General features: G+C 40.7%; 2 long non-coding RNA genes across 4 annotated transcripts in view; both read right to left on the bottom strand.

The window, feature by feature from the left end:
- LOC126855142 (uncharacterized) overlaps nucleotides 1-18,168 on the bottom strand; it is a 116,792-nt gene extending 98,624 nt beyond the window's left edge. For both annotated transcript variants that reach the window (XR_007688196.1, XR_007688197.1), the window contains exon 1: nucleotides 17,966-18,168. This is a non-coding gene — a long non-coding RNA (uncharacterized LOC126855142). The remainder of the gene's footprint in view (nucleotides 1-17,965) is intronic.
- The window catches only part of LOC126855121 (uncharacterized), a 206,281-nt gene that overhangs the window by 167,663 nt on the left and 12,534 nt on the right, over nucleotides 1-26,084 (bottom strand). The window lies entirely within an intron of this gene.

The raw sequence follows: 26,084 nt of genomic DNA, 5'->3' as shown, positions 1-26,084 counted from the left end.
TTTTCCGCTGTTTCTTTCTCCTTCTTCCTCCACCTCTTCCTCCGTCTTCCCCGTGCCGTGACGTGCCGCAGAGGGCGGATATGTATAGCTACGGCGAAGAGGTACACGACTAGAGGACGGCTCCTGGTCTCGGTGGATGGACACGGACAGGTCCGCATTGTATTCTGCGGCCAGTAAATCCTGCCGCTCGTAGTGTAAATGAGAGAGCCAAGAGGAAGAGGATGGTGTCCCCCATGGCAGAAGGGGAGTCCGACTCGATCGCCATGGAGCAACACCCAAAGGAGATCCGAGAGAACGAGCGAGCGAGCGAGCGAGCAAGTAAGAGGAAGAGGAAGATCAAGGGATGGAGGCTTACACAGAGAGAAACAAAGACGGAGAGATTTATCTTCCGCGGCAAATGTGCAGCAGCCTTTTGTCGTTGGCCGCGGTGAGAAGTTCGCATTTTTCGTAACTTTTTTCTTTTTCCTACCAACACACACCCTTCCTCCTGCCCACATCTCCGCCGTCATTCCACGAATTTTTTCACGTTCTTTCTGCAACTCAACACAGTGCAATCCCATCGCGAACGGTGCTACTACGTTACGCTACGGAATCGACAATTTCGCGCACACTATAAATCTGCTCTTTTTAATAGCTAGATAAGAATTTTAATCGCAAGTTGTATAATTCTAATTGTAAATTTATCATGCTATTTCTATTCTCGAAAAAAGTTCGGAACCATCGTCCAGTCAAGAGGACAGAGCAGCTCTCATGGATAATCTCCTTCCAATGACCTTGATTAGCACCTGGTCGTCGCGAGTGGGGACCATTCGATAACCCAAACTCCACGCATACAGACGTCAGGGAACTTTCACACGAACTCAGTGAACAGATCGGATACGCGACCGTGTGTACCTGTGTGTCAAAGGAGGGGAAAAGGGGGAGAGGGAGGCAAGGGTGTGGAGCGGTAGAAGGAGAAGTTTCTAGCGAGACAACGTTTGTCGGCGCGTTTGTGGACGCCGATGCCGCCGCCATCGCCATCTTAAGGTGCAGTCTTTTAAAAGCGTCCACGATACGCTAAGGCCCAACAGCTTACAACGACTCTGGCGAGCGCGTTGCCGCGAAACCGTGTCTCGTTTTAATACGATCCAGCATCTGCGAGACGCACGCATAATTAGTCTTTTATTACATATCGCGAATGCTTTTACACGAAAAAAAAAAACTCTCAGGCTAAATTATCACATTTTTATTCTTAAAATTTATATTGGCTGTCTTATTAACTTATAGCAAGTATAAATTTATATTTATAATATATTATAAATATATTATAATATTTGTATGTAATATTTATATATAATATTTATATGAATATTTGTAGTTATATATTTATATTTAAATATATATTTATAAATTAAAGTAAAAATTTGTTTGAGTTTGTATAAAAATCGTACATTGTACATGTACAGTGTAATGTGTAGGTAACGTAAAATTGTACAGTAATGTTTTATAAGCGATGTGTATATCAGTCGGAGAAGAGCAGTGCTCTTTTTCATTCTTTCAGTCGAATCGCGTGGGAGGACCTCTCCTGGATTTGCGATTAATTTGCCCTGATTTACAATCGGTGCTACGAATAAAAATACTTTGGGCCTGTTGCCGGCCTTTTGAGAGGCATTCCGAATACGCCTTGGGCGCATCTTTCGAAGAACTTTTAAAGATGCTCTTTAATTACGTTTCGAGATAAAATTAAATAAATTATTAAAAACGGGACTAAGGATCCTAAATTATTAAAATTATTATTGGACTAAAAGATGGATGAAGATATCAATGAAAACTAACGATACATAGTAGTATATTATACGGTATATATAAAAAAAATTTTCAAAACTGAGAATCAAAAACTGCTTGGCGCATTGTTCAAGAAATTTATATTCCATTTCTTGCGAATCTAAGTAAAAAATTGTTGTTAATCACGATGCTTTAAAGAGAAGCACAGAAAACCAGCTTCTCCCCTAATCGTGTCAAACTATTTCCAGGGATCAAATCGATCGGACATTAAATGTGCGGCGTTTCATCGAAAATACCTGCCGTACTAATTAGTAGGATCTGTGGTTGACCATAACGCGCGAGATGAACGCGGAGACGAAGAACAGGATAAATGGAGAAACGAGATAAAGAGGGGAAGAGGCTGACTCTCTCGTCAAACATGTCGACCGGCATGATATTTTATCGTGACGCGTCGGGCCGGCCCGACGCTCCTACGACGCCGCGTCGTACATAACGCTGTGGCCTCTCACAAAGGACTCGTGGTGAGATGGTAGCCTACAAGATCGGATAATATGGGTAGTTATTTGTCGGCGCCGATGTTGGTTTTTCAGTTGCGTGTGTTGCCGCGTGCGTGTGAGACCCCCTGCGGCGACGGACCCGCCGGGCTCCTCCACGGGCCCTGGCTCTCTTTCGCTTCAACATCTCTCCCTCATCTCTCCTGCATCTCTTCTCCGGCCGGCCGCCACGAGACGGATGGTATTTTTTTATTTCGTCGAATTTCGCCGTCGCGCTTGTTTTGCTTTCCCTTCCATTGTATCCGGATACTTCTCTCTCTCATCACTTTCCATATTCAATCTCCTCTCGCATATCTCAAGGCCCGACGATACGACGATGTTTGGGAAGGAGGAGAAGGATAATGCGAAAATAGAGGCGAAATATATGTGAGAATTCTACCAACGTCCAGTATAGTTGCAAAATTTTTTAGAGCTACGTATTTCAAATCATGTATATCGATCCTGTAATTTGAGAGTAAAATTGTAAGCGCTAATGTATTTTATTAAAATGTACGGGTGATATTAAACCGTGCTTCTTTCAAGCTTCTAGTTGCCAATCTCTTATTTCTATTTTGTCGAGGAATAGATTTTTCGCAAGAATAATTCCGATATGTGTAATCCACACCGGTGCGCTCATCGTCAAACACATATAGCAAATTATATCCTAAGAACAACCTAGATCATTCCCAGGAGGGATCAGTTTCCCCGTACCATTCGCAGAGAGAAGAGTGAGAATATGGGATCTCTCGCGGCGAACGAACGGAGGATTCCAGCGAGCCGATCGTAATCGGCGCGCACCGGGCAGCTCCGATCCCGCTAATTACAACCAGCTCGGCTCGAGTGCAGGAATATGAAAAGTATCTTTTCTCTCGTGGCATTAAAACGGCGACGCCGATCCGAGCGGTTACCGATCTCACCAATGGCCTCTTTTACGACGTAGAGCAACGGGGCGAGGCCGATAATCTCTGCGCGCCGATATGATCCATGGGAGGCTACAGAGATTTCTTCGGGGGCGGGAGCGGAAAATATTCCGCGGGCTGTTAGCCGCGCGCGCGTTAATATCCTCGTCGATTTTTTTTCCGGCAAATACGCGAGGCAAGCGTATAAAGCCACGATCGGCAAATAAATACGAGACTGTTCGTGGCACCCGCGAGCGAACCCTCGGCGCGTCGTCGTCTCGCAACGCGCGCCCGACTTAATTGGGACGTAATTGAAATTAGGAACTGTAAATCGTAATTACGTCGACGGAAAAATGGACTTGATTAGTTTCATCGAATCGACCCTTTCGCATCATCGCCGCGCTCTTTTAACGTGCGCTATTCTCGATACGTTAATTCCAGATGACGCGTATATCGGCACATTCGACCACTCGATAGGGATGACACATTACAATATAGATATTTTTTTATAAAAGTATACATACATACATATATATATATATAATTTTGCGTAGAATATCTCAGTTATTGTTTGTCTTGTGATTGTTTCCATTAAAAAATATAGTGATTATTTAAAAATTGTTACGTTAAAGCTACTTTGATAATTACGTAATTCTAGAATAGCTTTTAATAATTTTCGAATTACTCGACGCTTCATTCACGACGCAGATCGTTTCAATCGTAATTAGCAGAGTTACGATCTCGTTTGTTGTAGCTTTATATTCTTTCCTCGATTTTCTACCGTCGATCACGATTTCTCGCGTTGATTTCTTCTGCCGGACCGCAAGACAGTCTCTACTCACCACAGTCCTCTCTCTCTTTTCTCCTCTCTTCTACGCACCTCTTCTCCTTTTTCTTTCTTTTCATCATCTAAATAGCAATAAACCGAGAAAGGCGAGAGCCGTTAAGCACGAAAATATACGGAGGGGGAGGTAGAATCCCGCCGCCACACACATGCTGTGCCGAGGCGTCCGTAACGTCTTTTAATCACGAAATGAGCCGGCTCTCTTCAAACGCCGAGGGGCCCCACGGTCCTCTTTGGCCGAATTAAGTAAATCAATAAATAACGAGGATACCTCGGCAACACCTGCGCCGTTCTCTTCGTCGGCACGATGTAACAGAATTTACGGCGCTCTGCGCAAGGCGCCGCGTCGTGGCTAATTCCTCTCCCCTCGCTTTCTCATTCCCGCTCTTCTTATTTCTCCATCGGGCCAAGCGCCAAAAAATTTGCCGAGGCTTTCTCCGAGCGGAAGACAGGAAACAGGTATCCACTTGGCGAGATGTCGTTTTTTTGCGCCACGAGCTGTATAACTGCAGTGTCCGCGTGCGCGATGAGTATGTTAACGAAGATAGTAGTTTTGCAAATTGGACGATAAAACTGTTATCCCGCGAAATTATACTCTTCGCATAAAACTATCTTATAAATATTATTTACTTAAAATTGAATGATATATTTAATCTTTCTCCGCATAGACTTTCATACGCTTCGATAATTTTGTACTTGAAATATTTCACAAATGTGAACGAAATGGGGAACGAGAACTAATAATTATAATTCAATAGCGCGATTAAATTTTATTACAACTAATAGTAAACCTGCATGTGTATGGCACAGTTATTCCCTCGTGCGGGTTAATAATAATGCTCTTCAAAAGCTCGGTATCACGCTAAGGTTGTCGCGCGATATTTTTCATTTCATATTTTCTCGATATCAATTTGTTTCCATTCCTTTTGCAAAATAATTTTGTGGATATGCATACATACGTATATAATACAAACGCTATGGCAATAACAGAATTTAAACTCTCGAATAATGAGCCTTTCAACAATCAAGATCCGAGCTATAATATATGATAACTTATGCTAGGCCCTTTTACGTTGCTCGACATACTTTTGCTGCATACTTATAATATCCTTATGCAGATTTGTGCGCGAAGGCCCTAACTCGCGGCGGCAGCGACGACGACGACGACGACGGCGACGACAACGCAGCACCATTTCGCAAATTGAAATGGTACCGGGTGCGTCTTTTTTTCTCGGCGTTTAACCGTATTACGCGGAGCGTTTATCCGCGTGTATGGAGCCCCCTCGACAAAAAGAGGAACTGGCGCGTACAAACGGCAAGGAAATATTGCTCGGTGTCGGCGCGCGAAAATTTATTGCTCTGGTCGGCGACGCGAAGCGGTCGGCGAGGGCGAGTCGGCGAAACCGAGAAAGCTGCGATGTAGAAGGAAGAGGAGGGAAAGTATAGGAGCAGAGACGATAAACGGAAAGAGAGCGCGAATCATCGCACAAATACTAGTCGAGATATAGAGACGCGTTAATAAGAGAGCGTGCGACAGAGTGTGCGTCGCGCGTTTCGGCTAATCGAAAATGTAAAATGGGACGACGAAATGTTCCACTGTGGCTGGAGCCGCGGATGAGAGAGCCGACGTTGCGTTAAATTATCGGGCAAATAGAAGAAGGCGACGCCGGGAATGCTTTGCTCGCGTTCAGCCCGAGTAGAGGACGGTGTGTTTTAGTTAACCACGCGAGAGATGCCACATGCCGTACCGATGCGAGATGATAGTCTGTTGAGAACAGTGGCAGCATAAAGGTGTCTAGGAAACGTACAGATTACCCTTTACGCGATGACGCGTTATTAACGGCTCAATTCGTGGAAACACTTAAATCTTGATTCTGATGATCCGGCATCTATCGTTGCGACGAGAGATATTTCAGTCAAAAGAAGTTCCATGCGTCGTGTAAAAATTATAATTGCTACGAGAAATTTTTTTTATATATAAAATATATTAAACACAAAAGTAATTGTCTCCTTTTCCCGATAATTACAACAAGAGAATTCGGAGATGAGAATCCTGGCGACACTTATGAGCGGCGCGAGCTCTCGCTCGCGTCGCTCAACAAGGTTGAAGTCGCGTGGGCCTAATAAGACCAGTCCGCCATGAGCGTCCGTCATCAGCGGGCCCACGCGGATGAGAGGGCCCCGCGAACCCCACACGACGGCCAAGCAGCGTAATAAATTCACCGTCCGAGTAATTTTTGCCAAACGCCGCGATCGGGACAACTTGTTCGCTGAATATGGCGGCATCGATTATCAACGGTACCCCGTGTCTCTTTTCTTTCCTTCTCTCCTATCGTCTGAATAATGGTGGATCCTTTGTGCGGCCGATTATTATTATTCCCGCGAGCACTTTATTATCGGCAACGCGCGTGGAAGCGGATCGATCTTTAGAAGCGGGCAATTAAGGAGCCGACTGAAAAAGGATGCTAACCGCGAAAGGCAGCACTGCTTTTTCAACGAAGCCGCTATACATATATTGACGGACAGAGATGAGGTCATCCAACCGTCGTTAATGAAATATATCGTCGATTGGGGTTCATAGTGTTAACGATGTTTACTCGCGGCAACTTTGTATCGACTGTTCGGTGTAATCGGCGCCGAAAACGAATGTAATTAATAAATCCATATGTCGCACATAGAAAATAATGCTCTTTCCCATATTTTTTTTTTATTTTGAATATTTGCATAAGAATGTGACAGAAAGCATCAATGTTTAAAAATTTCTCGAGAAAATGTTGATGGAATTTTGCTTTATCTAGAAAATTCATTCGCAGCGCGACTCACAGCTTTGCCGTTTCAGTAGACTTATAGTGCAATTCAACTCGTATACATATATAAAAGGAAATGATTCCACATATACAGACACCCACGTGCGTTCTTTCCTCTCCAGCGGCGTGTTCGCGCTATGGCCGTCGCGTCGTGCGAAAGATGTTATCGACCACTGACGGGATGCATTACAAAATTATGCAAAGCACCGACATGTGCGATTAATATCTTTAAGAACTTCTCCGTGCGCGTACTTAGTTGGCATATACGTATATACACTAAAGTACGATACGCGGGTATTTATTCAGGTAGTGCAAGCGCGCACGGGATATCGGTTTCGCGCGGCGCGCGCGAGCGATTAGCCTTTATCCTTTATTTCTACCGAAGGATATGCGGGCGAGAAAGCCTTGAAAATGTGCCGAGGAGCTGTCCGATGGTCGCGCGACCATCTGCGTTATCGGACAGCTAACAGACATCCTCCTCGACACTCATTCCACCGACGACGAGGCCGATGTGTGTTCTCTCTCCTTTCCTTATCGTTGGCCATATGCGTATAATGAAATCGCTTGTTAGCCTCGTCGCGTCTAAAGTGAGGAAAAACGATAAGCGCTGAGTTATGAACTCGAACGTTTTTAATTCGAACCCTTCCGACTTGTAATTATCGCGGTCGTGCGATTGCTTGATGAATTGCGAATAAATTAAATAAAAAAAAACGGACGACAGATAATCAATAAATAAAAAAGCCGATGACGAATATCGATAAATAAAAAATTCTTTTAAACGAAGTAAAGATACGGCAAATTCAAAAAAAAAATTTTCAAACATGCACAATACACGTATGCCATATAAATAAAAGTTAAGAAAATAAAAATAAAAATAAAGATAAAATTATATGCTCATACTATAATTAATCAAATCGAGCTAATAATCGTCAATTTTTTTTGTAGAAAATGATCGCGTTTCAAGGGACAATATATGGAGGAATCGTGACATACTTGAGTCTCGCCACATGAAATGATAGCATATATTATCTTGTATACATATTGTTGTGATTCCAAAACATTACTTTGTTGCGTATTTAATAAAATATTTATAATTTTATCGCGCAAATATTCTATTATGTGTGTCTAATTAATTATTAATAAACAGATCGATACATTATGGTTTTTCATATTTTACAAATAATTTATCTCGGTAAAACCAGCAATATCCTTATATTTGTTAGAAATTATCTTCGCTTTGTATATCAAAAGCTCTTATAGTGCGTTTCTATAATCGAAGAGACGCATAAGAAACCGTAGGAATCCGAGCTGCAACGACGAATACATTGTCTGTAAGCAATCGCATTTATTAGCGCACGTGCTGCAAAGTATGTCATTACCAATGCGTCAGCCGATAATAGAAACGGAGAGAAAGAGTTTTTGGAATATAATTAGAATCGCTGCACTTTGATGATACATAATTATGCGCTCTAACCGCCGTGTGTAAAGATTGGTTATGGATAAAAGATGTCTACCGTACTGTTTTCTCGGTACGAAAGAGAGATACTAATCGATTGATGATCTACAATGTTGTTTGCCAACACGAGGCTCCACATCGCAGCACTTGGAGTCAATGGACATTTTATTCTCTCCTTCTTGCTGTCGATCACGTATACATAATAAAGCGCTAACTTTAACGTTCCACGTGGAAGAAAAAAATCGACAAGCATTAAATTATCCGTCGTCACGCTACTGCATTTTAATGTGCTGATAATCACGTACATCCGTTTTAAGACAGTCGTGTTGGAGACACATTGCAAAGCTCTAATTGTAAATATAGGAAACATTATATGACTAGAGCAAGTCATAAATCATGGCCAAAATAAAAATGCCAACTATTCATAAACTATAAATTTTATAGACACAAAATCATTTCAAAATCAAGTTGCTCTAACTCAACTGTTCACTTGTTGATCATTTATAAACGATATAGCATTAAATGTACATAACTCCACTGATTAGGATATCAATCAATTTATAGAAATTTCTCGAAACGTTGATCAGTAGAAAGAAATTCATTTAAATTCATAGAAAATGTGCAACGTGGCAATGATAAAATCGAAAGGTGCTAACGCAGCGTTAAGGGAGCATTTCTTTACATCTATAATTTCTTGTGTGGTCCCGCGACGAGGACTAAACGAGCCGATAAATCTCTTTCATCGATGATATATATACATACTTTACGTGAGTACGCATATATATATGTATACATATATTGTCGCTTTATCCAGGTACCAAGCCATAATTAGGGCGAGAAACAACAGGTGAGACAACTAACACAGCTGCTCCGTGCCTTCTCTCTATCCCAACGGTCTGGCATCGATACTGCCTCTAGCCCGATCGTATCTCTCAACAGGATCTCGTTTCGGGTGAACGCCGAAAAATTTATACTTGCCTTGTCACAAAGTGCACAAGCTCGTGCAATGTATGCGACGTCATTGAATCATTTATCATCATGATATCATTTCGAAAATTTTTCTTTCATCCGGTATTAAACCAACTATGTGGGGCAATCTCACAACTGACATATCTGAACATTTGATTATATATATTAAAAACCCATGAAATTCATATAATTATGTATTCACTTTACAATAAAATATAAATTATCGGTTAATAATTTTAATCGGGTCGATTAATAATTTAATTTTAATCAAATAACAGATATTTAAATAAAATAAAATACAAAAATGAAAATTTACGCATGCAAACAAAAATCTATGATATGACTTTATATAATAGTTTTAGATGTTGCTGATTTCATCGGTTGGAATTATTTACGCGAACTTTACCGTCGATATTTCTCACCATCAAGAAATGGAAATATCCGCGCGCAAGTTCCATCGATGCATGTAATCCAATTGTATTTCATTTTATCGTGAATTAATGATTTTGTTATATTTTGCACGAATCGCAGTTTCGTTCGTTAACGCGAGCGCGATTGCGCGCATATTTAATTGCGTCGAGTCGGAAAAAAAGCGCGTCATTGAAAATGCGAGTAGTTAAGAAATAGCGTTTATACATCCGCTATCGACGAACTGAGATAACGGGATTTAATGAATTTCGACGTTGGCGATCGCGGTCTGCGAAATTTATCTGCAATTAAAATGAATCGCTAGTTCGAATCTCATCGTGCGACTATCGACGACGACGCCTTGAGGCAGATCGTACCTTTTCAAACCTACCTTGCATGATCTAAACCGTTTTCAATGCAATATAATTCTGAAAAAGATCAATTAATGTCGAAGCATTTGACGTGAGCACGAGTTATAAATTGTATGATTTGTTCAAGAATCGTAACTTATACTGTGATTAATAATTTAAATATGTAATGATTGTAGATAAATCTGGAATTGAAAAAATGTAATTTCTGTAAGTCTCGATTAACAATAATGATTAAACTTGTAATGCAACACTACGGGAAGACGAGTAAACACATGCAATAATTTTCTGGAAGAAAAATAACGCACAGCCGCGAATGAAACATCCTACGGACAGTTGCCCGACCGGAAGTAAAAACGCGTGTAATCGTTAGCTTCTGTATAGCCTGGCTTGGCTGGTTCTGCTCGGTCCGTGTACGCGAGGAAATGCACGCAGGCAAAAAAGGTCACGTTGTTTCGGCTCGATTGAAAATTCCATGATACAAGTGCAATTTTTTTTTTTTTTTTTGTGTAAAACAGAGGAAAAGCGAGAACCTATATGTGATATCATTGTTCTGAATTCATTGTTAATTCGATGCAACAGTGAAAAGATATATTTTAATCTATATCTATATTAATGACTTGATGTATTATTTTCCAGACTTGGCTTTTCCCATGTTTGAAATGTTGTAAAATAAAATTATAAGGATGTGTAACCGTCTATTGTTATTCTTATTATTCTCTTTCTTCTCGCTGATTTAATTTCATGTATATGTATGTATGTAGAAATATTAAAAATTATGAAATTGTGCTGGAAAAGTTCGATTTATTATTTTCAGCGAAGCTTAGAGAGAAGCATCATTAGTCACGTTGGGTGATGCTGAGGCACAATGTGAGAGTCGCTTTAAAGATGATGTCAGGGCAACCGACCAATGGTATAAAATTGTTCATAGTTCTTTTTCATATAATCCAGGAAGTCCGTTATGGCTGAGAGACTTTTCGTTGGCGTCAGTTACGTCGGTTCGCGTCCCGCATGGTCGAATCGACGATCTAAACTGCAGGGATCATCTGATTGCGAGCAGTCGAGTGAAAGATCCAATTCTTTCAATTAAGCTTTCGCACTTTTTGACGGCACGCTCGATGGCATTTAAGAGCGAGAAGGACGTTGGAGGGAGAGAGAAGTGAGCCTCGGCGAAATCCGGCATTAAGGGCATCGCTGGTCGATTGGATTAAGCCACGGCTCGCGTGACAATTGACTCACGTCATCAGCACGATCGCCGATCTCGACGGGAACGACATTCCGTCCGTGAAATTTGCGCAAAAGATCTCAGCATAAAAAAGTTTTCGACGGGACGTTTCTTTTATCGGGAGTCGATGCAATTTCAATAACTTGATTGAAATTATAATTTCAATAGTCTGAGGAAATTACATATAAAATTAAGTTTAAAATTATAAATTATAAAAATAAATTTCTGTATTAAATTTATAAACGTCTATTAATTTTTTTTAATCAAATAAAATATTTTTAACATAAATTAATAATTTTTTTTTTTTTATATAAAATGAAACAAAATTATATATTATATTTTATTTTAAAATAGATACTTTTCCAATATTTTTCTAAAATTAAAATTATATCGATAGATCGCACGCGACGAGGAATCGTTTTTCGTGGATCGCTCGACAAGCGAAACGAACTCCTCGGCGGTCATCTAAACATGACAAAACCAGCACTAATTTCACAAACGAATAAACGTGGCCCCACGATCACCCCGTTAAATCGTAGGGTGGACAGAATGCACATTACTCGCCCTCGACAAGCTCGATGGAGAGAGAGAGAGAGAGAGAGAGCGAGGGACGGAACGGAGGAAGTTTTGCGTGCTTCTGCTAGATGCTACAGACATACGGCGGAGTTGTTGCGGAAAGAGAGGGCGACCGAGACGGGGGTGACTGAGACGCGATAACACATGGGGTGATACCGATACAACTTCGAGACGGAGATGAGTCAGCTGTGCTGCCGGTGCATCGAGGAGAGTCACCCTCAAACGATTCGCCCTAAATCGTCCGGAGACGCCTTACTATCGTCCGATTCCGTTAACTAACCAGCTCGATCGATCAGAGCACGATCCTCGTGACGAATGCGACAACGTTAGCGAGACGATAGTCTGAACTTGATTGGCAAGGAAATCTCTCGAGGCAATTGAAAATAGAATTTCACGTTTGTTTATTTTTTTTATAGTAATTTGTGTCGACATAGATTTTTAATGTTGTTAACTTTTTTGAATAATAATAGATAAAAATAGTTTTAGAAAATATAAGTATACATCACGTTTCAAAATTTAATATATATAAGTCACATGAAATTAATTTTCAATTGCATTCATCAGATCGGACGCGTCTTTTCGCGATAATAGCGATTGCCCAATCGAATCGCATCTTCGGCATTGATCTCAAATTAATTGTGCCACTCCTTTCGACAGGCTGGCGCTATAACGGTCATAGGTAGGCGTCGTTCCGAATGTCATCGGCTCTGATATCATACGAGCGCATCTGCCCCTGACATTCTACCATAGGCAATCAGAAAAGGCTACAAGAGAAACGCGCGCCTTTTCGATTTATTCCTCATACTCGCAGCTTAGTGTGGTCGGGTGTCGAAACAGCTCGACCAATTATCGAGAAACTGGAATCTCCGGCCACCCAAGGGCCTCCCGAAGACGCTCCCCGCTCTCTTGATCGTTTTCTCCTCGTCTGCCCGTCTTCATGCTCGTCCGCGTCCGCGCCCGACTCGTCGTCGTCTTCACGGATCGAAGCCGGCAATCGGCGCTCGCCGCTCGCAAACGAGCTCTCCTCTTCGTCGACTTGGAGTTAATTAAGGCCGATCCCCGTGCCGGCTAAGGACTTTCTGGCTTACGCCTTTTCCTCACGTTTCGTCTCTTTCTCTCTCTCTCTCTCTCTCTCTCTCACTCTCTCGTCCGACTTTCTCCTCTTTCATTTAATTCTTCTTCTTCTTTCTTTGACAAACTCGCTCCCGCTCCGCGAATGTCCGCTCTCTTTGAGCATCGCCGCGCATCGTAACGCGTTCGCGCGTCGATCTCCACTATTAAAACGCGCGCAGGAGAACAAACTTGGTGATATATTTTACGTGCCGTGTTCCCTGCGTCCTACCGCGCATATACTTTCATACATATATGTATATATACATATATATAACCAGGCGGCAATTTAATGAAAGCGGTTTTGTTGACACGAAATAACGCGAATAACGCGCGGGCTTGTCGCGTTCATAAACGAATGATTGAAGCGTCGGTCGTTGCGCAAAACCTCTCAAAAGTATTGCATGTAAATCATTACTCCATATGCTCATACGCTTGTTTTTGCGATTCTTTACTTTTATGAAGCTTCGGAAAGCATCGCTACTGTTCCTTTCCTTATAAGAGATTTTCCGCAGGTATATCGACGAGCAGAATCATACGCGCGAAGACTGGTTCGAAATTGTCTCTTTCCTCGTGCGCTTTGACCCAAAATTGTTCAATTCTTTTGTCCGTGCCGACAGATCTAATTGCATCTGCAGAACGATACCGGAGGGACAGCGCAAAAGGGATCCGCGACAATCTTCGATCGACCGGTAAACGATCCATACTGCCGGAGCTGGTAAAGATCTTATCTCGCCCGGTGATCTCGCTTTGGTTACCGTATTCTCTAGCGATGTCTATCTTCTCGACACCATTGCCGATAAAACCGACGTTCGCTGACCGTGGCGAACCGATCTCTCTATTCGTTTTCCATCCTCCGCATCCCGTGGGACGCTGGTGGGCGTGGTCGTTTGTGGATGCAATCTGTGAACCGCAGTGCCGCTTCTGCAGTTTCTCGCAATAGTTATACATACATTAGAAAGCGAATATTTGATATTCGCTTAGAAATATAGATACAACTATATATATATAGAAGTATAATCACATATAGATTTTAAATTCTATATGTGATTATACTTCTATCTATATTTCTCTTTTTTGTCGGACAATACGCGTATATATTTGAAGGGAGGAGGGACAAACTGCAATTTCCGGCAAGCTAGTCACACCTTTGTCTTTCAGAAAACCGGCCGGAGCAGTCCGTCTCGTGACCTCGACCCATCCGCCATGAAGGGAGAAAAGATGCGAGGTGTACGCGTGCACGTGCAAGATGCGCGCACATTTTGGTGGATGCGCAAGTGGAGAACGAGAGACGCGGGTGTCAGATGCATACGCGATAAAGCCCATGCAGAGAGTTTCCGGTGCACGTCTCCGAGAGAAGGAGACGAATAGAGGTGTAGGACCGGCTGTATAGGGATCCGCTTTCCTTTTGCTTTCGACCGCACGAAAACCGAAAACGTGGTGAAACTACGAAATCTCATTCTCTCTCAACTCCTTCGCCGATAACATCGCTGCGCCGTCTCGGACCCTTTCGTTGTCTTTCGGGGACAGATGCGCATGGAAGTGAGCGCTGTCCCTTTAGAAAAGGGACTCCAAGAAACCCTTGGTAGCAACCGGGATTTTTCACATTGTCGCGGATTCATAGATATAGACGAAGATGACTGATATATAAAGTATTCGATACTGAAAACACGGAGATAAAAGTAACGGAGTAAAAAAGAAGAATCAAGAATTAAAAAGTGAGAAAGAGAGAGAGAAACGTAAGATGAAAAAAGAAAAAAAGGGGCGTGAAAGAGAGAATATAAAATTTGTAGCGAGAAAGAATCGACGAAGAAGTTATTAGTGGTAAAAGGATGGAGGCAAAGTGCGCAGGAAGAAGGGAAAACGCGGCAAGAAATTTTTGAGATTTTTTTTGTTAGATTAGAAACATACGATTAATCTGTATATGTATGGCCGAGGCTCGTAAAAATAATCTATAATCGGGTCGTAAAACAATAAACTCTATTAAAACTTTGACGAAGGCACAAGACGGTCCGAGTGGGCCTTTAGGGAGACTTTCAATGCAGAGGCTTCCTGGAAACTGCCGGCCGTAACGCGCTCGTCGTATACTTTTACAACTAATAACCGACAATCGTAACATAATCATAATCTGAAGCCTTGCCATATTAATGCTCATCGGCGATGATGAGACCGTTTGTTCGTTTGCGTTGAGAGATATTTCGTGATTTCGAAATAAATGATTGTATTTTCGTAATAGTGATACTAAATGTACGTTCGACTTGAAGTTACTATTGAAATATGCGTGTAATGAAACGAAACTATGTATATGAAACATTCGTCAAATCACCGAAAGTCATTCTCCTCCATCAAGGAAGCGCATCAGCAATCATGAGATCTCTCTCGCGCAAATAGGACCCGTGAATATGGTTTTCGCGAGGGAGTGAAAGAGGTGTCAGACGACATCTTGTCCCATGATGAAAAACTGGACGTTCTTTCCTACGCGCCATTGGCGGCGGTGTCAGTGATTTCGACAATTCCCTCAATCGCAATCATCGGTTCTCGAAGCGAAACATTGTCGTCGCAGTCGACGGGGATAAAAGCGCATCGACGGTCATCGACGCCGTTGGGGATGCACGGTTCCATCCAGCTGGGAACGGTCGTCTCGTCTTCTGGCATTCTCATCCCCTCTTACCCCTTCCTTCCTCTCTTCGCTCTTCCCGGTTGGACCATTCCTATCCTCATTCTCTCATCCTCCATCCTTCATTCCTGCTGAGTCTTAATTCCAGACGAGCGACCGCGTGCATTCCCCGTTACCTTCTCTCTCGTCAACTTCCCTAGATCTCCCCCTTTTTCTCTCTCTCTCTCCGATTGTTTGCGTTGCTTTTTCGTGGTCTTCTTTTCCTTCGCTTATTCGATCTCGGAATGAGAAACTACATCGTATATACTTGACCCGTTCTTTTCTTTTTGTTCGCAAAGATAATTGCGAGATTTCTTTCAAGTGAATAGTACGTTCAATTTTGAAGTATTCTCAAATGTGTGCAAAATTAATATAAAACTATTTCAGCTTCTTTTATTCTTTAGAATGTGAGATACTGCGCTTTTCAATGTAATATTTATAATTCAGCCTTCACTAATGTTATTCCTTCCTGAAGATTTTTCCTTTTCTGCCTCTGAATTATTTTTATTTCTTTGTAAATGTTACTCGTATAGCGAACGTATAGCTAATATCAGATAATGATGTTCTTTCACGACGGGATTTCTCGATGATGTGTACCATGTGCGCGATTAACGCCGGACATTGAGTGATTTGTGATCGTCTAAAGAACAGGCAATTTCCACGAACGTATTTCTTGCATTTTAATCCTTTCTATCGTGGCGTATGTTAATCGTGGTATCGTTGCGCAATAATCATTGATTCGCGATATCTTGATTGGAAAAATCGTTATATATTTATAAATTGCCGTAAGTTACCTTTCGAGCATTTTTAAAATTCTTGTTGTCGTAAAAAAAATAAGACGTATCAAATATATATATGTATATATATAATTTTTTTTTTTCAAGTAATTTTTTTATACGATCACTTGTTCAGTGAAGTCAGAATCGCGCATTTCTCTACATTTGACAATATTATATAATTTGAAATTTCATAGGTGCAGACAGACATTAAACCCGACATCATTATGATTCCTCGGTCGTGCGAAGATATAACTGTAAAAAAAAAAAAACCCTCGAAATAACACCGTCGATCTTATCGGATCAGAAACTCCTTGCCTTATAAAATACAATGTGTCCTGCCGAGATTCACGAATAATCCTGGTCGTTGTATATATTGCATTTTTTTCTTTCTCTTTTTTTTTTTACGTAAAAAGTAAACATTGAAACGGTGAAGTTAAATCACTAAATTAGAAGCACTCTGCGCAGAGAGCTCAGAGAATTAATAAAAATTTCTATCTCGCTGCGCATAAAAATTGAAGCATATTCTAAGGATGAGGAAGGTAATCGAGCGCATTTTTTTACAACGACAGCTGTAGCAGCCCGAGTGACTTATAATCCTAGTCACACACCATGCGTTAATTACCTTTTACAACCCTTTACAGCCCTTCTTCGCCACCTTAATTGTATCGGTTTACAGCCCGCCTGAAAATCTTTAATTCGTTTACGATTGCACTCGAAGCGACAATTTAAACAACCAAAGGAGGTGTGTTAATACGAGAGTTCGTTTTAAGGCGCTCCATTAAATTGTGTCTTCGCACTTGCAAACGACGTGAGAAAAAGTTTCATTCTCAAATAAATAGCATTATATACATAAGAATCAAGGCACATCGTGTATATTATTTTATCAAAAATAATTGATAATAAATTCGTACAATGATTTATCTATTAATTGAATTCTCGATTTCTAAAATCTTAGGATTGGCTAATGAATTTATACAATGCGTTGGTTTCGGGCAATTATATTTAATTGGCTTGTCGATCGAAACTTCTCACTCGGCCTCGTTCCTGTAACCGACTAACCGATAACTGGTTAACGAAGAACGGGGAAAGGAGGGGAAAACGTGTATTTCGACCTAGCATGAAACACGTCGTTCGTTGTTTCCGTGTATCCGCAACGCGATCGCCGCATCGTTGACACGCAAATAGTTTTAAGGGGCTTCCCGTATGTCATTGAACTAAGCGTTGACGAAGTTGCTATCATGCCTGGTTAACGCGAGGCAAGAACTCGCGAGTGATTTCTCGCTCGTACGCGAGGCGTGCTCACCCAGCGAAGCATCGCTTTTTCTATCGCAAAATGCATTTCTACTCGTGTGCAATTCACGATCACTTTGCATTGCAAATGAAAGCGGAACCTAACGAAACGTTATTTGTGTTATCGGTGAATAGAAGGAAACGTGTACTTTGCCTTCTTTTTGTTTATAACCGGACGTAAAATCTCGCGGAAATGGCGCGATTGCGGAGTTTGCGAGGTGTTCATTAATGTCGATTGCGTATGGTCGAGGGAAATATTAATCAAGATCATGCACACTCACCTGCGATACGTGCTGCCAATTTCACGGGTAGTCTATATACATCGGATGTAGGCAACCAATAACGTCTCGCACATCCCGTAGCAGTCATTATGCGGTCTTTAACGACGATTATTTAGTATGCTTTTTAGCTGCGGGTTAACAGCTGTACATTTCACTACGTACACTTGGGCGCGAGGCGCACGCAACGCGTATCACGCGTATACACAGAGCGTCGTACCGCGTCTGACTAAATAATAAGGCTCGCGCATCATAACATAAGCTCGCTAGGTCAAAGAGTCGAGCTCCCATTGTTATTATTTGCGTTGAAGACGATTTAATATAATATTTTAAGATTATGTTCTTATTTGAAAACAAATTTTTATCGAATATGTGTCCATCTATTTAAACATTCAGAGTTTCTCTCTTTGTGATTCAGAGTAACACAAACGCTAATTTATTAATTAATTTTATATATATTAAGATTATATAATATGTATAATGTATTATGTATTATGTATAATATATTAGATTTATACACAATAATAACATTTGCTTTTTCTTTTTCATACTTTCTCAATTAAAATAAATGCATTCTTAAAAATTCAATTTACTAGATCAAAGTTATTGTAAAGTAAGTATTATTCGTAAAGTAATTTACTGCTCAAAATTGATTTTAGATGAAGATTTTAATGCAATTTATAGATTTTGTATTTTTAAAATAATGCTTAAAAAATTTCATGAAGAAGTAAAAAAGAACATAGGGACACGTAATGTTGTAGCTCACTTATAATCTTCTTTATTTTGAAGTTTCAGACAGTGAATATATAACGTAAGAAAATCAAAAAAGTAATTTAACATCCCGCATATATAATTATACCTACGTTACCTTGATATTCGTGAGGAGATAAAATTGTCGCGTCGCTTACTTCTGGCATTAATGCAGATAAACTTACCCTTTGCATTCTTGCTATTGACAGCGAGTCGATGATAATTACACGTTGGTATAAACGTACATCGTGAAAGAGAGAAGATGGGGAAATGTGTTTTTCTCTATCATTCGCAAATTACAGCAATTGACGATAATTTATATCTTATTAAAATTTCTCTATTAAATTTTATAAAAATTTGTATCATATTTTCATAAAGTATTAATGTTTATCTCTAATTGTCCGGCAAGAGAGCATGACGAATCTTCGCGTTATCTCGGTCCACCTTTAGAGACGTGGCGAAAATATTTGACTTCGTGTATGGGGAGGGGGAGGGAGGGGAGGGGAGGGAAAGATCCATCTACACTTTAAGTTGAAGTAGAACCGGTCTGAAGTAACCTGTCAGAACCCGTAGATCCTCAACGAGTTTGGAGAAGCCTTTCAATGTTCCGCGTGTGGCAGAAAAACAAAGACATTGAAAACAGAGCGAGATCGATATCGGGTGGCTGAACACGAGTGGAAGAACTCGCGCGTCTACTTCTTTCTGAAGTATATACGAGCAGCAAGAAATCGGTGAGAAAAACGCTCCTTACGCGTTCGATCGTAAATCGCGGCTTTACGAATCGCGTTTTTTGCATTTCGTATTTCCTCGCGGAAAGACAGTTGAGCGAAAATAGCCCGAGCAATTTTAATGGCGCAAATTCTCACATAGAGATAGCTCGTTGAAGAAAGTGCGGTATAGAAAAACCAGGCGTGCTCGTTCAGTTTCACTTCAATTAGAATTGAAGTCTGATGTTAAAGAGAACGTACAAATCCGTCAATGTCTTCGTTCGATACAGAATAGGATACGAACAATTTCAGGGAGCATCACAAACAGCCCTCTATGTATTTAAAAGCAGAATTCTCGAACTTAATTTCGGAATTTAAAGCTTTTCCAATCGTTCGATCATTCAGTAGCAAAAAGGACGTAGACAACTTTCTACTTTTAATGGTATATCATCGAGAGAACAGTATTGTTAAAAATTTTCTAATATTTGTAATAAACCGACTGACATAATGAGATAAAAAATCAAATTGAAATCACAAATTATTTAATTAATTATTGAATTAAAAATGATGATCCCATATCTGAATATGAATACCATATGAATCAATGATAACAAACACGATTCATAAATTAAATAAAGGCTTAGAAGAGAGAAGAAAAGTATCAGCTGATCTTCGATAATCACGATCGAAGACAACCGCGTATCCATTAAGAGCTTAACTCGCGGCAAAACCGGTCGGTGGTTTGAAGGTTGGTGTGATCGTTTCAGTAGGAAGATGAAGAACATGAGAGAGAACGACAAAGGTGTCGAAAGTGAAGATCAAATAACAAGTTTTTGTACAAAAATCCGTAGAGGACAACCACATTTACATTGATTGTGAATTACTTAATTAAAAATAGCGATAAAAGCCAAAAAAAAAAAAAAATAAACGAAAATTGCACGCAAGCGAGAAAAATTGACGCAAGTAACAGGATGTGTATATGTCGAAAAAATTTATATCTTACTTCAAATGTTTCTTATCAATCACATACATATTATAAAAGTTGATATAGAGTTATGATGCTTGCTGCAAGAATATCACTGCGGATCGGTACGAAATTAAATCAATATATTAGAGAGTAAACATTTGTATGTTAAAATATATGTTTGATTACAATTGTTAATTGATTTGTTTGAGCTTGTTTTATTTACATATTTGCTGTTTGAATTTATTCAAATCTTATTATTATTTGTTGAAATCATTTATTCTTAATTAAAAAATTAGAATATGATAGAGACTTGTGTGTGAAGCGTACAATAACATAAAATTCTACGGAGAAAGCAAGTTTTGTGTGTTTGTAACTTATCTGTGTTCATTTCTTATTCCTATGCGAGTTAAATTTTGATAAGAAATGATCGATCTCGCATGAAATTGTATCTCTACATCTTGAACGATCATGAAAGAAGCAATGTATCGGATATAAGCGCCGCTTAAAGTCTCCCGGGGACTGGTCTCGCGGTATCGGCCGAGATGCGAGGATCATGCCGGGTGCTCTTTTGCGTCGATCCTAAAGTCATTTTATTAAGCGTGACGACGGGCGGAGAGAAGGTGGAGGAATCGCGCGGTCGGTCAGTCGACAGAGAAACGACAGAAAAACCGAAAGAGAGCCGCGAACAAGCTCGCGCGGTGTGAATCTCATCTTTTATTCAGCCAGCCGATCGTGGTGTGCGTCCACCTCCCTGTTCGAGTCGGGCCCGGATGTGTACGGGTGTCTTCAGACAGAGGCACCGCGCCACTTAGGGTGTGAAACCGGCGACATGCCATGGAAAAATTCGATGGAGCCTTCTTCTCATCCTCCACCTCCTCGTGCTTCTGCTCTCACCTCTCCTACTCGTTCGCCCTTCTCACGGATTGGAAGAATTCACTTTGTATCTCGGACTTTAAGACCCGGGCCATAAAGTCGTCGTCGTCGTCGTCATCCTCGTCGTCGTCGTCTTCGTCTTGGTATGCGACTCGCGTATGCATGCCGCGCAAAAGCCGACTGCAGGTGCATCACAAGACGTAACATAGTTTCAACTGCAGGAATCTAGACTACCTGCGTTTGAGTGCCAAATTCCGAAGCGGTGGACTTACGAAGGATTTTTTCTTAAAGTGCAGCGAGTCTGATAGGATATCATAAGAATGCAATTTTTGTCTTCTTAGTAAATCTTTAACGATACGTTGAGTTCTAGAATCGTAGCATACAGAACCGTCAATGCGTAAGCAATAATAAAAAGCAATGAAAAAAGGTTGAGTGTGTTAATTAGTAGCTGACGTAAATCTTATTTAAAATTATTATATAAAATATATCATTGTGTGTATAAAGCTAATACTCATGGCACATGAAACTGCATTTAGTATTCCAATAGCATCAGTTAATATTTTAAGGCTGATTGTGGAATTGCACAGAGAGTTAATTATGTTAATAATTAATGCCGTGTATCGCTTTTTAGTTCTATGATATTATAATACGTTTGATTCTCCGAATTTCACAAAAAGAACAAAGCGTTAAGAACTATAAAAAAATTGCGGCGATTTAACACACTTTTTATCGTTAAAAGCATCTCGCATGAACGATCGCGATTTAATCGACACCAGACACATGATATCTCACGCAGGTTGACACATAATCGATCCATACGTCTTTTTAATCGATTCGCTATAGTGATAGCGGATACCATCGATCAATGGAGAAAATTAGAGGTTCACCCAACCAATTACAAGCAGCCGTTCTCTGAAACCTTCAGCGACGAAATACATCATCCCCTAACGCGCTCGGATATAATGTAGAAAATTATTGCCGCGTTTAGGATCTAATTGGGCCGTCAGCGTCTTGTTATCCTGTCGTCTTCGTACCCTCCGCGCTCTTTTCACATGCGACCCGTTCGTTTTTTATTTCGTCCCATCCCGGGGACCGTGACAGCCGGTACCGCGAACTATCCGCACGAAAAGCGATCTCTCATGTCGAGAAAATTTGTTAATGACTAAGAAAGTCAGATATTGTCCTTTCTTCGAAAAAAGATCGTTAACTGCGTAAAGTATTGTAAAAATATCGTCAAAATCTAGTCGCTTAATCCGATTGCGATATATAGAATAAAGTAAAATCCGTGTAAATTTAGAAGAATTTTTATTATAAAAATAATGATAAACGATCGGGTAAAAAAAAAATTCAAAGAGATATTACATCTTTAATGAATAAATCGATGTAATATCTAAAAACTGAGTTTTTCAAAAAGTGAAAAAATTTGACGCTGCAAAATAAATTCATGTAATGCTTTCAGTACTTTATTTCAACGTCCTATTGCAATAACGGAAAATAAAATGTATCATCCCACGGACAGACAATAGCAACCGCGTCGCATTTAGGACCTAATTGGACCGTCGACGTCTCGTTGTCCCCATGCCCTCCCTCCCTCCCTCCCTCTTTTCACCGTCCGCCGGTCTTCTCTTACCGTGACAGCTGGTACCACGGGACCAGACTTCCCTCCTCCTCCTCCGACGCGTCTTTTCGTAGTTTTCAGCCCGTCGTTAACCCACCCACGATCTTGTCGCAAATTAAACGTCCCACGGAAGGCTCACCGTTCTCGTCCTCGCTTATTGATTCGTAATGGTCGGTTCCGAACGTCCTGGTACATCCCGTGGCTGGCGTGCCTCATGCAATTCCCGATATTGCGAAAGCGCGACGACGACGACGACAACGACGACGACGACGACGACGACGATGATGACGACGGTTTGAACAAATCTGCTGTCCCCGAAGAATGAGGCGTCGTTCGTGCTCAAACTGGTTTCTCCGTCATCGAGCATCCCCTGATCAACGAGGAGAGAACGAGCATCTCCATTTGCCTTTTGAGTCGATGGGATATATTTCATCGACTAAAATCGCGACTTATTTTATTCATATTCGAATAGAAACGAGTAACATTCGTATTGATAAAAGAGAGGAGAGAGAAGAATGGCCCGAGGACAAACTTATCTCAAGGACGTCGCGTTTGTCATCGTGTACGTGACCATGCGCTAATAATGTATTACGTATTATTTACGGCGCGCGGCACCTGTATTTAGGTAATTAGGTGAATGTCAAAATGGAAAGGCATACTTTGACAGCGATGATATCGCGAGGTATCGCTTAAGAGGAGAATTGTGTTTCTTGCGCGACGTTATATCGCTCGAATTAATCGTCTCGTTCGGGTCTTATATGACGAGATCGCGTCAGACGCGATTAGGTGAATTGACGCGCATAAAAAGGAAATATAGCAGGTGGAACATTCGGCGAGAATTTCTCGCTGGCCGAGTAATCGCTCGTTCATCTGAATTACCGGCGACGTACTAATGGCCGAATTAAGCGACGTTTCTATACGGAATTACGGAAGCCGGCGCGCCGATATTTCAAGCATTCGCCACCGTTAAAACGAAGTAACGAGGCGAGATAAGGCTCACTCACCGCACTTAAGTCCCTTAAGGCCCTGCTTAAGGCCCACACAGAAGCTGCCGCGGTGCTTCTTTCTCTTTCCTATCACTTTTCTACCTGACGCTTCAACTATCTCACCTTAATGCTCTCTTACTCTCTCCGTGGCTCTACCATGTCCTCTCTCTCTCTCTCTCTCTCTCTCTCTTTCTCTTTCCATGTTGAGTATCCGTGTGTGTGTGGGGCTACGCATTTATTTGATGATGCCTCGCGTTCTCCACGAAGAAATTATCGCTGCGCGGTATGTTTGTTCGTTGTGAGAAACCTCATGAGTAGCGACCGCCTCGAGTTCTCCTCGAATGCGAACAAAGATAATAAAAAAACATCTTGATAATCAAGATTTAAATTAAATAGATATAGTCAGTACTTTTAAAAAGAAAAATAAGAGAAATCAGTTAATGCCAAAGTTAAATTACAGTTGATAATTGGGATAAATTAGACACCGTACATTTATACAAGTATATAAATATCATAATATTACAAACAACATTATTTTATTGTGTGTTTTTAATTTTCTATTATTTAATCTCTTTACGGAAAAGAGAGAGATAATTATTGATATAATACACGATCGCACCGTTAATTATTATACTGTATAAAAATCTTATAATTAATCCAAAATTATATTTATTTTTATTACGTACACAATATCAACTTAAAATAAAAGGCAAACTGGAATAAAAGGTGTATATATCGCTCAAACGTGTTAATGTGAAAACGTTATAGCCTGTCGCAACCGAGATTAAGCCTCGATACGGTGAATTCTGTGGTAAGCGCGTAATCGCTCGAGCTCATCGCTAGTCGCATTCGTAATGGGACGAATTATCGCTAGAGTTGGCATTTCAATAATTGGAGTCAGCTCGAGCGCGCGCGCGCGCGCGCGAACAGATGGGATAGCAAAGGGAGCAGTCCGGGAGCATGTTAGTGAGTTCCGAATATTTTTTTCCTTTCCGACTCGCGTGCTTGTTTGTCTTTTAGATACCGATCTTTTTTGTTACTTGCACCTTTTTCGTAAAACGAACCATGTCGATTTCGATCACGCGATCGTTCGTGACACTTCATGCTCATTTATAGAAATTTCAGTAAACATATCGTCACAATTTCAAAATATTTTTTTAAAGATCTTAATTCTCTCTCTTTCTCTCTATCTATATCTCTCACATGCACACACACACACACATACATATCTTTTGTTTTAAATCTTAACAGATTTTATAAGAAATAATCGAAAATGTATTTTCTTATCAAAAAATTTTCATTTCGAACTGTTCGCTTCCCTTTTCCGGCCAATTTAGAATGATTACGCGTAGCAAGACAAGTTAATTTTTTCTGCCTACTCGCTTCTGCTACCTTTCTTTTCGAAACTACAGCTTGATTATAGTATACATTAAAGAATGAACCTTCGCCCACGCTCCTTCATTTATCACAAATCTGAATAATTCTCACAATTATTTCAAAAATCAACTTCACTTATTGTCAGAATTTAATAAAGCTATCATTTTTAGACCTTGTATAGGTATTTTTAATATTTTTCGAACATGTTAAAAAAGGTCAATAGCCGAGTGAAAAAATGATTTATATTAATTCTAAAAATGCTTGAGAAAACTATCGTTCGAGTAAGAAGCAATATTCGATAACTCGTATCGTAACGCAAAAAAAAAAAATTGATTATTATCCGAGTGGATTTATCATCGAGAAAGATCTCTTTCATTAGCATAAACACCAGTCTTTCTCAGACCGAAAGAAACAGGTCACGCACAATACATAGACGAGAGCGCGAGAGATTAAATTTCACACCCGCCTTCTCCCGATGACCTGACGAATTGGTCGATCGAATTGATTATAACCAGTCGCGCGAGGCCACTCGAAATAAAGAAGGAGCGCGACGCGATATCGTCTTTTTCTCCCGTATGATCGTAAACAGGAAACGGTTGTATCATTCGTCGAACTTCTTTATTTCTTTATTTATTTATTTATTTATTTTTTTCTCTACCGTTCGGGCTCGCATCCCGGTCGTTTTTCTGGCCAATTTGCAGCTATTAACGCTCGTTACAGACCCGACCTTTTCCACACACGCTCACATATCGTTTCCCCGATGTCCTTTCCTTTCGTAGCACGACGACGGTGGCAACGACGACGCTGGCTACGTCGACAGAGAGAACGAGTGGGCGACCGTTCG

The sequence above is a fragment of the Cataglyphis hispanica genome, chromosome 1 (genome assembly GCF_021464435.1).
Source record: "Cataglyphis hispanica isolate Lineage 1 chromosome 1, ULB_Chis1_1.0, whole genome shotgun sequence".
Classification (NCBI taxonomy): Eukaryota; Metazoa; Arthropoda; class Insecta; order Hymenoptera; family Formicidae; genus Cataglyphis; species Cataglyphis hispanica.
The sequence above is the reverse complement of the archived record's forward strand: the minus strand, read 5'-3'. Positions and strand labels throughout refer to the sequence as shown.